Source organism: Wolffia australiana, chromosome 1 (genome assembly GCF_029677425.1).
Source record: "Wolffia australiana isolate 7733 chromosome 1, ASM2967742v1".
Lineage (NCBI taxonomy): Eukaryota > Viridiplantae > Streptophyta > Magnoliopsida > Alismatales > Araceae > Wolffia > Wolffia australiana.
Genome location: NC_135835.1, coordinates 1634821 through 1646108, shown reverse-complemented (window position 1 = coordinate 1646108; position 11288 = coordinate 1634821).

Below are 11288 nucleotides of genomic sequence, written 5' to 3'. Positions count from 1 at the left end.
TTTCGGTTTGGTTTTTGATCCTGATCAAAACTTGTACTGAACTTTGGGTAAAACTGTGAAACCCAAACCTACAGTATCACTTCGGTCTAATTTACCAAAAGTTGGTAAAAACTCACGAACCTTACATCTAACATCTTCCCTTACTCTTCGTCTTTCTTACTCCGTCATTTATATTCACTCTATCCATGTTATTGTGCCTTCTTCTCCTATTGACTGACACATCTTCATTGAATACTTAGTACCTCCACTCTCATCTCATCGTCTCCATTCCATCACTACCTCTTACCCTCTATGTATTGCTTCTCATGCTACATATATCACTATCTATAGATAGTTAAATCCTTAATATTTGTTCCTTGTGGAGATGACTCATACTCATCCACTTGAAACAATTACTACATGAGTTCTTATTTATAAATTGTATTGACTAAATTCAAATCAGCAATAACCTAATTTTAACCCCGAATGTAAGTTTATCAGCCACTAATGATCCATGCTCATGTTGCCACTACCACCTAACATTGTGTCCCCTGTATTTCCTCATGGTTATGTGGCCACCGTCGTGTGTCCCATGAAACCCATCCAACACTACCCTTATTTTATGATGGACGCATATGCTTCACATTTGATTAGCCCAACACATCTTACTCTAGGAACTGATAAATCATTAATCTGACCAGTGCACAAGTGATTTGATCATCAGGTTTTATGTGTTGTTATGATTCTTTTATAAGTCTTGCACCACAAGAATCATTTAAGCTTCACCTCAATCTCGGGCCTCAAACTTTGGTAATGACATTCCCATACAACATCCTTTTCCTAATATTCTACTCTTTGCGTTACCCAATCAAGTAACTGGATGTAGTGCCTTTGTTCAGGAACACTCTCTGTATACCTCCAAACTTTTCCCTTGCTACTAGGGAACGGCACATCCGGGATGTGACGCCCCAGTCATGACGGGATGGATGACGACACGTGATGAACAGTGATGTGACAAACTGTTCGTCAAGTCACCGTCTCGTCACGCTTCCGAGGGTTTTTAAAGTTTTCATCATGTTCCCATCATGCGTCACGTGTTCCTCATTCCGTCATGTCATCATCACAGTGACGCCGTCACCATCACCGGTGATGGAAATAATGTTATTTATTTTACTATGTTTAGTAAAACTAAACGTAGTAAAATAATTCTGCTTGAAAGCGTCAAATGGTCGAAGTCCCCTTAGGTCAAGCTGAAGTAGAAGTCGCCACTCGCCATTCTCCAAGTCAGAACTCAGAAGTCGGAGCTTGAATTGAAGGGTTTTCTACTGATTCTTGGCAAAATTCTTGGCAAGCTCGAATTTATTGCGCTTGATTTGTGCTGATTCTTGCCAAATTTGTCTCAACTTGAGACAAAAGATTTTGGAGGTAGCTATTCCCCCCTTCTTCTTTATCATTTTTTCATACGTTATCATCCTTCTCTGCTTGTTTGTGCTAGTGGTTGACTGTTGATTTGATTAGTGATTTTGCGCACAGCTGGATCCTCGCTGCTCGAATTTTCATAATCGTAGTTCTTGCGATCGTTTGGCGTTCTTGGTCAACTGTTTCTGTCTTTCTGAAAAAGCAAGATTCCTGCGGCCTCAGTTAAATTTTTAATGATCTCCGATCTCATTGATCTGTAATTGCGATGATTTTAGTGCTCTGAAGCAATTCTTCAAGATGGTCTGGTCGCCGTTGATTATTCTGAATGACTCTTCTTCAAGGGATTCTGTTTCTTTCGCTCGATTTCATGTAATTCTGATGAATGACAGTGAGAAACACTCTCTCTTCATTATTTTGTATGAAGTTAATTGCGCCAAATTTACTGGTTTGGTTTCTGAATTAGAATTTAATTGTTTCATATTTTTTAACATTGCCCGGGAATGAGATGAATGAATTCAAACTAGGAACGCTTGTAGTTCATAGTTTTGATGTCGATTTGATGCTTTGCGCATCGCCACTTAGTCTTTGAATGTGTTACTCAGAGGCTGTATGGGAAGGCTGTTATCTTCATCACTAGCACCAACGAACACGGTGAAAAGATTGCTGTGGCAGCAGCTTTGGGTGATAACACGCCTAGTATACATTGTGACAATAATTGTTTGGTGTACATAGCTCTCTAGAAAGAGGTATGGAGCAAAATTCTCTCTCCCTCTTTCATTCTATCTTTCTATCGTTCTCTCTCCCTCTCTAAGTCTATCTTTCTATCACTCTCTCTCACTCTTTCATTCTATCTTTCTACCATTCTCTCTCCCTCTCTCAGTTTATCTTTCTATCACTCTCTCTCCCTCTCTCATTTTACCTTTATATCACTCTCTCTCTCTCTCTATTTCAGTCTATCTTTGTATCACTCTCTCTCCCTCTTTCACTCTGTCTTTCTATCACTCTCCCTCCCTCTTTCAGGCTATCTATCTATCACTCTCTCCCTCCCTCTTTCAGTCTATCTTTCTATCACTCTCTTTCTCCCTCTTTGAGTCTATCTTTCTATCACTCTCTCTCCCTATCTCAGTCTATCTTTCTATCACTTTCTCTCCCTCTTTCAGTTAACCTTTCTACCACTCTCTCTCCCTTTTTCACTCTGTCGTTCTATCACTATCCCTCCCTCTTTCAGTCTATATATCTATCACTCTCTCTCTCCCTCTTTCAGTACATCTTTCTATCACTCTCTCTCCCTCTTTAAGTCTATATATCTCTCTCACTTACCTTCTCAGTATGTCTTTCTATCACCCTCTCTGTCTTTCTCTCTCTCCCTCTCTCAGTCTAATTTTCTATCACTCTCTATTCCTCTCCCTCTCTCCCTCTCTCAGTTTATCTTTCTATCACTCTCTCTCCCTCTCTCAGTCTATCGTTCTATCACTCTCTCTCCCACTTTCAGTCTATCTTTCTATCATTCTCTCTCCCTCTCTCAGCCTATATTTCTATCACTCTTTCTCCCTCTCTCATTCTATCTTTCTATCATTCTCTCTCCCTCTCGCAGTCTATCTTTCTATCACTCTCTCTCCCTCTCTCAGTTTACCTTTCTATCACTCTCTCTCCCTCTCTCAGTTTACCTTTCTATCACTCTCTCTCCCTCTTTCAGTCTATCTTTCTATCACTCTCTCTCCCCCCTTTCATTCTATCTTTCTTTCATTCTCTCTCCCTCTGTCAATCTATCTTTCTATCACTCTCTCTCCCTTTTTCATTCTATCTTGGGGGAATACTACCAAACATCATGAACTCACGTTTTTGTCAGCCCAGCAGCACGAACGTTCAGTCTTGTTCAAAAACTAACACGGGCCAATAAGAAGACGCCAAGTGGCATCTTCTTTTTTTTTGTCAGCGATGGTCAACTGCTGACGTGGTAGCCACCGTGGCAGCCAGGTGGACTCCACGGTGGCATCCACATCAGCAGCCGCCGCCGACGCCGCCCATCTCCGGCCGCCGCCGACGCCGCCCATCTCCGGCCGCCGCCGACACCTCCCGTCTTCTTCTTCTTCTCCTTCTCCTTCTCCTTCTTCTTCTTCTTCTTCTTCTTCTTCTTCTCCTCCTCCTCCTCCTTCTCCGACCGGAGACGGGCGGCGTCGGCGGCAGCCAGAGATGGGCGGCGTCGACGGCAGCCGGAGACGGGCGGCGTCGGCATCAACGGCGGACGGAGATGGGCGGCGTTGGCGGCAGCCGGAGACGGGCGGCGTCGGCGGCGGTCGGAGACGGGCGGCATCGGTGGCGGCCGGAGACGGGCGGCGTCGGCGAATAGAGACGGGCAGCGTCGGCGGCGGCTGCTGACGTGGATGCCACCGTGGAGTACACCTGGCTGACACAGTGGCTACCACGTCAGCAGTTGACCATCGCTGACAAAAAAATAAGAAGACGCCACTTGGCGTCTTCTTGTTGGCCCGTGCTATTTTTTGAACAAGACTGAAAGTTCGTGCTGCTGGGCTGACAAAAACGTGAGTTCATGATGTTTGGTAGTATTCCCCCTTCTATCTTTCAGTCTTCATTAAATGGTTGTGAGATTTTCAGTCTTGGATTTTAAGTGTTTCAAAATTATTTTGTGGTTTGATTAAGTCTTTGTGAAATTTTCTATCTTGAATTTAATGTGATTTCTCGTTTCTTATTTTTCAAATAGAGTGGAACTCTCATATAGAGTGGAACTTTGTGGTGTCACATTAAAATTCCATGAACTAGTTTTATTTGTGCTACCAAAAAAAACCCTTGATCATGATTTATCATTTCACTGATTCTGTCTTTGGGTGTCTCTGGATTGACCTGATTGGTTAACTGTCAGCTTATTGTCATTATCCCCAATATCTCATTACTTATCTTGATAATTTTTACAGAAGCTTTTAATAGAATTGCCAATGCCAATGTCATTAACCTTCACTGACGTTAATAACTTTTTCTCCGTTTCTGACTTGATAACATTTCTGATTGAATTGTGATTATACTCTATAGATTTAAATGCGAAGCATTTTCGCCTTTCATTCGAAGATAAATTTATGAATGAATAAATGAGATCTTCAACCTATTCCCTATGACACACTTGGCAATGGAAACTCCAAGTGGCGACGAGTGTGTTGACTTGACAGTAGAGTCCTCGAATGAGGACGTTCGAGAGACGCCTCTACTGATGGTAGGGCCATCACGTCCCAAACGTAAAGGGAAGGCTGAAATATTGTGATACTTCACAGAGGTAGGGTCAGGCGTGCGGGCGTGCCTACTATGCCGCGACCAAAAATTTGACCCATTGCACAATAGGTTGAAGCGGCGAAAAGATGGGTCTACAAACACTTTTTGGAGGCACTTGGAGTTCAGTCATAGCAGAATATACCACGAGATGAAGGGTACGGTGGGGACTAATCTCGATCAACGTACAATAACTGAGGTGTACGGGCACGGTGGTGCCATCAAGAAGACACGGTGGTGTATGGACATATGTTTTCCAAAAAAAAAAAGATCGGGGACTGTTGCTTGCTATATCATTCTCTATGACTAAATATCTATGATATAGTTTGTACTTCACCGCTTTAAAGGGAGTGTGGGATCACATGTCCATCATATTTTAAGCTTGAAAAGGCACTTTCCCTTCCTACGGTGAGCACACCTCCTCCTAAGACTGTTGATAGCAGCGCATCAACGCACCATATGAACCTGATTACGACGCTGATACAGACAACTTGGACGCCACGGGGGAGGCTACGGCAAGTCATGCACAAATGGTCAGTCGTGATAGTGGCCTCGTCCTGGGAGATGCAATTGCCCATGTTCGGCAATTGGTCACAAGCATCCAAGCATCGACACAACGATGACAACAGTACATAAAGATGTGCAACGACATGGGGAAGAATCACAACCAACTTCCGTTAGATTGCCCAACGCGGTGGAACAGTACGCATGGCATGTTGCATGCCGCATTGGAGAAGCGAGAAGTCATGGATTTTATGGCGTTACAAATCATGTCAATGACCGATAAGGACATCAGAATTTCACGTGAAGAGTGGGAAATGTTGGCAGACTTCCGCAACATTCTAGGGCCTTTTTATCAGAAGACAAAGTATGTAAGTGGCTCGAAGACAGTGAGAGTTGTGGAAATGATCTGCATCTTGAAGGCGCTTATGCGACATATCGACACGATCTTGCTGAAGTTTGATATGTCTACAATATTTGCATCGAGAAGAAGGATGACCGCTGCACAAATTGCGTCCATCCGCAAAGCTTGTGAGAGCATGAAGTCGAAGATGTTCAAGTATAAGATGATTTCGAAAAACCGAGCAACGATAACAGCTGCAATTCTTGACCCTTTCAACAAGGGAGCATCACTTGATCCTAGTGGCATTCAGGATGCACTGGCATTTGTCTGCCGACTTATGCCCCAACATGGTGAGCAAGACATAATCTGTAGCGACCCCGAGGATGAGGACTGGCTCACAGAACTTATTGATGGCGTAGCGCCAGCTAGGGAGAAGGAACGACGAGTACCAACTCCAGCCGAGGAATTGGAGGCGTATCTACAATCAATGGAGAGGAAGGACAATGAGACAGCGTTGGGATGATGGGCACGTATAGGTGCACTAACCTACCCGCGGCTTTCTACACTTGCGCAATAATGTCTCTCAATATGTGCAACCAATGCCCAGTGGAACGTTTATTCTCGGCAAGACGTGCAGTTGTCACTTTCAAGGGGGCACGTCTTAGTGCATAAAGCATCGAGCTTCTGATCACAGTCAAGTGTTGGTTACATGCCGAGAATGCTCAGCTGTGCGATGGAGACAAGGCAAATGACTTTTGTGACGATGAAGACTAGTGTAAGTCTTTACTCTTAATTTACTTATATCGATCCAATCTTCTAATGTAATTTCAATGGACAATTTTTTTGCAGCGGCAGCAATCTTGGTGGAGAAAATTGACACGTCTATTCTTCTTCCCCAACCAGTCTTGAATGGCCAGCTGAAGTGTAAACGGGTAAATCCAAGTTTACTTTTAATCTTTTCAATTATTTGGGCATCCATTTGTTTCTAATATTTTCATCAAAGTGAAAACTCTAGTGAAAATTTTTCTACCATAAGGTTTGGGGCTCTAAGGTTTAGGGCTCGTGCAAAAGTTCTTAATATGATCAGAACTTGACAAAGTTTGGTCATCTGGAGCAGGAGCTTGGTGTGGCTTCTAGATATGACTGTTATGAAATATATTGTCTTGAAAATATTTATCTGTTTACAGCTTCCTTGTATTGCTTCTCTACTGATTCAAACCTCCATTAATTTGTAACGGTTTTTTGAAATTGAATATTCGAATGGAATATTTAGAGAGAAATTGTCCTTGTTTTGATCATCTGGAGAAGGTGCTTGTTGTGGCTGTAAGCTATTTGACTGCTATAAAAGAAGTCATCGGGAAAAATATATCTCTTCTTACTGTTTTCCTTTATTACTTCTCTCTCTCTCTTTATTTCGGTTTCAAACAATCTTAATTCCTCCATTCTCTCTTGATTTTGCTGCCCTCATTTTTCTCTCACTCTCCTAATTTATCTCTAGTTTCTCCCTCTATCTCTCACTTAGTTTCTTTGCCCTTCCTCTTAATCTGTCTCCCGCCTTTCAATCTCCAAAATTATTTGATCTCATCTCTCTTTCGCTCTCTCCATTTCTATTTTACCTCTTGTATCTTTTATTCTCTGTCTCGTAATACCTCCTCCTCCCTTCTCTTAATCTTTACCTCTCTCTCTTTTTTTATTTTCTGTCTCAAATAATCTTAATTCCTCCATTCTCTCTTGATTTCTCCCTTGTGTTTCTTTCTCTCTTTTAATTTCTATATCTCCTTCGCTCTATCTCTTGCTATGTTTTGAACGGATAAACTGTGGTGTTGTATCAGGTAAACTTCAACGACAAGTTCGCCGAGGTGACAAAGAACTGGGGCGGAGGAATCATGGGCTCAAAATCTCAGGCCTGGACCAAGCTGCCCCCAATGCTGCAAAAGCCCCCAGGAATCTTTGCGGATGAAATATCATTTACTTGCTCTTGAATTTTTTAATGGCCAAGCTGTAAACATTCAAATGTGGCAAACTTATTGGGCATTTTTTATATTCTGGTTGGACAGTAAATCTTCATTTTGCTTTGTCAACATGGACATTCTGTCTGAACGAGAAAATTTTGGCATTTTCTCTATCATTATATTAATTTATTATATCTTTTATTGATGAAAGTCATGATTCGTAAATGAAATGAAAGACATTTGGCCACTGGTGAGTAACTAAATCCTTCATTAAATTATTAAATTACTATATTAATATGACTTTTTAAAGACTGTATCAACAGGCTAATTACTACATTCTTAATAAAATTTTAATTTTTCCAAAAAAATTAGCTAAACGTTAGAATTCCCAACCAAGAACTTAAATCTTAAATTATTTATATTCCCAATTTTACGTCAACAATTTTGTTATCACAACATATTAAACCATAAGACAGTAAATACTACATTTTTCCAACAGGATATTAATTTATTAAATTCTTATACTCAGAATTTTCATTATTTAAATGTAACTATAAATTTTTAATCCGTAAAAAAAATTATTCAATTCTATTAAATTTTGCGTCAATAAATTGTTAATTTCTTGGTCAATAAAATAATTACTACAACAAATTTATTGCATCCCCTGGAAACAAACTAATTACTTAACTATAGATAATAAATAAAAAATTGTCTTCACTTTTCTGTCAACAAATTAATTATTATATTCTTCAATGTTTCAATCAAGAACTTAATTAATAAATTATCTATATTCCCACTTTTAAGTTAGTAATTTGATTATCATAACATATTAAACCATACATCACAGAACCGTTCATTTTTTTATATCCTGGGAACAAATTAATTATTAAAATCTATTTAATAAAAAATAAATTTTCTTTTTTATCTGTCCCCAAATTCATTATTAAACTGTATTAAAATTCCGTCACGGTCGTCATCCATGATGGACCTTTCGTCACGTCACGCGTCTGGACTACCCCGTCACCGTCACGTCACCATCATGTACAACCTATCACGCGTCACCGTCACCATCACGTCATCTGTCACGTGTCTGTCACGGTGACGTGTGACGTGACAGATGACGTTTGACAATCCCTACTTGCTACTCGCACGCTCCAAAAAGTTATCAAAACTATTTTCTCTAGACTCATCACTATGTGACCTTGGACGATGTTACCTATCATGACTTATACCCCTATTTTTATCCTCCTCCATGATTTCTTGGGTGTCTCCTTCTCCACCTCCTAAATTTCCTCCCCTTGTCGTTCTTTCTAATCATTCACTTATTCCCCTCTATCTCTACGTGGCAACAACAACACCTCTCATTCCCTCGACTGATGGTTTGGATCCGGAAAAAGATATGTCATCCATCTCATCACTTGCCCTTACTCCACCCTCAATATCTTCATCTCCACCACGTCTAGCTGAACCCCATCTTCCCATCAAAGTGCACAAATGTACATGCTCGTGCACTCAGAATTATATTTCTCATTTCATCTCTAATTATTACCTGCAGCCCACCTTCCTCACCTTTTCCCTCTCTACGGCCTATCAGTTCCAAGTTTAGGCCCTTTAGGTTCACTCCTGGGAAGCCCTCTGGACATGGATATTTGTTATCAGTAGACCCAGTGTTCCTGGATTCTTGTCCCATGTCCTATTAATGCCAACATTGTGACATACAAGTGGTTCATTGCCTTGAAGTACAACCATGATGGTTCTATCACTCATCATGATGCTTATATTATTGCTTGTGGCTTTACTCAATCCCATGGCATTGACTAAATTGAGACCTCTCCCTGACCATCCATCATGATGGCTCCCTTCGTCAAGTGAATGTATCTGATGTGTTTTTTATAATGTCTTAAATTAGCAGATTTTTATGGAGCAACTTCCCATGAATGTTTCTCTAGGGAGTCTTATTGGGTTTGTTTTCTCTGTCATGCTCTCTATGGATTAAATCAAAGACATTATGCTTGGTTTGTGAATTTAAGCAGTCTTTTCAACACCTGTGGCTTCATCTCCTGCACTGTATATCCTACTGTCATGAATAGTACCACATCAAACAGCAGGGTAACTCTTGTAGGGTGCAATGATGATGTAGGCATCTCTTCTGCCAAGGTCTATCTTGGAGACATCACATTTCTTCCTTGTGATGGAGTTTGTTTATAAACTGGGAAAGCAAGTTCTATAATAAAAAAAATAATGATTTTGATATGATATACGAAACGGGCTTCTCAGGCTGAAAACCCAAAACATCCCCAATGGAAGCTTGCCCAAAGTTTTGGGATGATGACTTGCGATTCTTTGAGGATGTTAATCACTATTGGTGGTTATTGGGTAAATTGATACATCTCACAATTACTCATCCTGAAATTGTGCGTCATCTTAGTGTCCTTAGCCATTTTATGCATGCACATAATCAATCCCACTTGGAGGGGCCACCAGTAATCATGGCATGTATCAAATGAGATCCAGGAATGGGAGTTCAATACAACTAGCATAATCATCTACACGTGGAGGCATACTCTGATGCTAGGTATGCTGGCTACTGCACTTGAATTGGAGGAAATATAGTCACTTAGTAATATCAGAAGTAGAAGGTTGTCTCTTGTTCCAGTGATGAAGTTGAATATCATGTTGAAGACAGCTCATGAGATGGTTGCCCTCTCTCTCAGAGAAGTTGGCTGTCACTCCTTTGACACAAATGCCTATGTATTGTGATAGTCAAGATGAAAACTTCACTGCTAGAAATCCTACAATGAGTGGACCAAGTATATTGATACTGATTAACACCATATCTGGGAAAAATTTCACTATGCTGCCATCTCCACACCACATGCTGCCTCATCAAGCCAACTCGCAAAAAAATTCACATAAAACCTTTTCTAGGTTTCCATATGATGTTATATGCATCAATCTGAGCATGTTCAATCTCAACACTCCATCATGAGAGGAAGTGTTCATCCATCCTTACCCACTTGGCCCATTCAAGCCCATTTCTCTGTTTCTTGGTTTTGTTCTTATTATTATTATTATTATTATTATTATTATTATTATTATTATTATTTCTCTCTCTCTCTGTGAGATAACATGCAAATAGGAGCTAAATAAGCGCTAATTTCATCATATTTTTGGGCTTTTAATGCTTAAAAACAATAATTTTAATGCATGTTATCATCATTTTAGATTAAAAGAAGAATTTCTGCAAATTTCAAGTTAAATGATACGGTTGATAAATAATTAGGTCAATTTATACATTTAAATGGTTTTCAAATGATGATTAGAATAATTTAAATGCTTTTAATTGACCTATTTATATAAATAAAAATAAAGTAAAAATGAAATATATTTTAAAAATGAATAAATTAGTTTTTTATGCATTTAGAAACAATTTTTACAATTTATTTTAAGTGTTTCTTTTAAAAAAAACTTTTTTTATTGAAACCGGCCCTTATTGGGCCGGTTTGAGCACTAACTGCTTGTTAAATGCGCAGCACGTACAAAATGGCGCACCACACACAACGCCGCGGCATCCTATCAGAAGGCCTGTTTGCACCTTCGGTGTGCGACACACACGTACGTGATTACGTACGTGTCCCGCACCAAATGGAGCCACGCAAAAGCGCGATCAACCAATCACATTGCATTGTACGCCATGCGTACAACGCGAAGAAAATGAAAAAAATAACAAAATTGGAAGAACTTGTTCTTCTGATTCCACGGTGATAAAAAGGGCAAATCGAAAAATTAAGCTCCCATTCTTGATCTGAAAAGCG